Source organism: Odontomachus brunneus, unplaced genomic scaffold (genome assembly GCF_010583005.1).
Source record: "Odontomachus brunneus isolate Ranch 3 - 2012 unplaced genomic scaffold, Obru_v1 Obru_scaffold_346, whole genome shotgun sequence".
NCBI classification, from domain to species: domain Eukaryota; kingdom Metazoa; phylum Arthropoda; class Insecta; order Hymenoptera; family Formicidae; genus Odontomachus; species Odontomachus brunneus.
The window spans coordinates 42718-46056 of NW_022639796.1; the positions used below are offsets into that span (position 1 = coordinate 42718).

At 40.9% G+C, this 3339-nt stretch overlaps 1 protein-coding gene across 1 annotated transcript in view; it reads right to left on the reverse strand.

Annotated features, from left to right (window-relative positions):
- LOC116853526 overlaps positions 1-3339 on the reverse strand; it is an 88076-nt gene that overhangs the window by 38090 nt on the left and 46647 nt on the right. The gene's annotated exons all lie outside the window — the stretch shown is intronic.

The window sequence follows — 3339 nt, forward strand, 5'->3', positions numbered from 1 at the left end:
AAGGCCAATTGTCGAAAATGTCGATAAAATAATGGAAATCGTCAAGTCCAACCGTCATGTAAGCACTGTTTCGATTGCCCAAGAGCTAAACATTGCACAAAAAACCGTTTGAAAACACTTGAATAAGGCTGAATACAAAAAGAGCTCGATGTATGGGTGCCATACGAGTTGACGCAAAAAACCTCATGGATTGAATTTCCATCTGCGAATTGCTGCAGAATCGCAACAAAATCGACCCATTTTTGCAGCGGATGGTGACTGGTGAGGAAAAGTGGATCACTTACGACAACGTCAAGCGAAAACGGTCGTGGTCGAAACGTAGTGAGCCGGCGCAAACGGTGGCCAAGCCAGGATTGACGGTCAGGAAGGTTTTGCTGTGTGTTTGGTGGGATTGGCAGGGAATCATCCACTATGAGCTGCTCCCCTACGACCAAACTCTTAATTCCGACCTGTACTGTCAACAATTGGACCGTCTGAAGGAATTAATCGCCCAGAAGCGATTGATTCCTTCAGATTTCCAGCTTTGGCCAATAGGAGAGGAATTGTGTTCCATCAGGACAACGCCAGGCCACACACATCGATGGTGACTCGCCAGAAGCTCCGGGAGCTTGGTTGGGAGGTTCTTATGCATCCACCTTATAGTCTGGACCTGGCACCAAGTGATTACCACCTGTTCCTGTCTATGGTGAATGATTTTGCTGGTGAAAAATTTGCCTCAAGAGAAGCTTGTGAAAATCGACTGTCCCAGTTTTTTGCCAACAGGGACAAAGATTTCTATGAGAGAGGCATAATGGAATTACCTTCAAAATGGCAACAAGTTATCGAACAAAACGGTGCATATTTGACCTAAATCGGAACATTCTAACTATGCTAAGTAAAGCCTTCAATGTCATGCAAAAATAATGGATTTCTTTTTACTACACCTTATATAAATATATATGTGTGTGTGTGTGTGTGTGTGTGTGTGTATGCATATATATATATACATACATACACACACACACACACACACACACACACACACACACACACACATATATATATATATGTATCAGATTGGTTGTGTAACGGCGCCCCGCCGCGGCGACACGGCAAACTAGCAATACTGACATCTGCTAAGACTTGCCTTGAAATAGACGGCTAATTTCCAACTTTTCATAGTCGATCATAAGTTAACTGCGAAAAGCCGGCTATTAGCCGGCAAACCAAGAGTCGACTTTTAAGGTCCCCTTATAATGGTTGACTGTAAGCCAGCTTATAGTCGACTATTAAAGTCAGCCAGTACCAGACTTAAAATTGTCGGCTAATTACCGACTTTACACAGTCGACTGTAAGTCGAGTGGAAAAAGCCGACTGTTAGCGGGCAAATAGCCACCCATGTTACTTGGGTAACTTTTAATATATAAAATTTTCACCTGTATCAATAATAAATATATTTATGCGAAGTATATTTTATCCTTAAGTTTGTATTCATGTTTCTAAAATCCATATATAGTTCTAACAAACTCAATCGCATTGAAAGCTATTTATTTTTGGATTTTGAATTACATATTTGAAAGTGCGCTTTATTTACATTTAAAGCTCAGTTAGAACAGTATATATAACAGTATAACAGTTATAACAGTATAGTATCCAGCGAAAAATGATTCGTTGATTGACCTCAAAAAGACATCAAATAGACGTTGAAATCGTCAAACCGACGTCAATTTGATATCATTTTAACATCAATCAACGAATTATTTTTCACTAGGTATATAAATGTCTCAAACATGAAGTCTTAAATAGCTTAGTGGAAAGAGCGGTTGTCTTCACAAGCGGAAGACCCGAGTTCGATCCCAGCCGAGTCTGATGTTTTTCATCTCATATGGCATTAAAAGTGGACATCTACAGATACACACAAGAGAGCAGCACCCTCCCGGCCAAAGTTTCTGATCTTTCTTTCGTGTGGATACAATACAATTTATTAAATTCGAAGAAATCTTTTTGAGTTCAAATAATTCTATATGAATACTCTAAGAAGTTCTGAGGAACTCATCATAGTGCATGTAACTTCCTAAATCATTCTTATAATATTCTTCCACGAATTCCTAAGGAACCCTTATAGAAATATCATACTAAGAATCATTGATAATTACTTATTTTCAGTATTAAAAATACTGGATAATAAGTAATTATCAATGATTCTTAGTACGATATTTCTATAAGGGAAGTACAATTCAGGAAAGGAGAAAATTTTAGGAACACTTAAAGAATTCATCGTGCTATCTGGGCAGTTTGTGAAATCTTCTCCATAAGAAGAATTCTACCGAAATTTCAATATACCGCGCTCCGTTTTTTGACGATCCGGACGGTAAGGGTCAGAATTCTGAGAAGTAATGCTAAGATCTCGATTGCTGAGAAATATTGTAAAAATATTTGCAAGATTTTATATGAAGACATTATAGAAACGGTTTAAAATTTTTTGATGTATCATGTATTTGAAATATTTTAGGCATACGCTAATAAAAAACGAATATCCATGTAACGGCCTTGCGTTACGTGCGGGATAGTCTTAGTCGGTGCGGTCCGGGTTTCATTTGTGAAATAAAAAGCGGTGGTGTAGGTTATAATACTGTGGAACTATATTCTAATTTTGAAGCTATGTACAATTATTTACATGCGACGTTACGCCGTTGGCGCGTGGTCGCGTTTTTGCTCTCGTCGGGAGTCGATGTTGTCGTCTCGCGATCAGCTGCGAGCGTCGAGGCGCGCGAGCGTCCGGCGGGACGCGGTCGGGATTGTTTCCTGATACGCTATTGTTCGTCGTTTGGAGTTCGTTGCCTCGTCGGCTTTAATCTGATTATTTATCCTGGTTTTAAACGGGCTGGTTTAAAGGCGCTCGTCGTCACTGGTATCTTACGCCCTGTATGCGTTCGCAATCGTAGGTGTTAGCGGCGTGGCGTGAGGGGGAAAGGATGTCGACGTCGCGTATCCACTTCGGTCGACGGAGCGGTGTATGGATAGGAAACCGACGTCGCGTATCCATTTCGGTCGGCAGAGCGGTATCGGGGAAAGGATGTCGACGTCGCGTATCCACTTCGGTCGACGGAATGTCTAGGATCTCTAGGAATTTCGAGTTCTCGTCGGTCGTGTGCCTCAGAGGCGCTTTTCCGATCAATCTCTCCCGATATCAATTTTCTGTCGGCTTTTATACCCGTTTTTAACAAACAGTGAAGCTGTTTGTTGACATTGCGGTTGTTCGGCGCTAATTTGTTTTTACCGTAAATCATGTTTCAAATGATGCGTGACGATCCGTTATTTATCTGGATCGTCACATCCATTCAAAAACCCCATAAGATA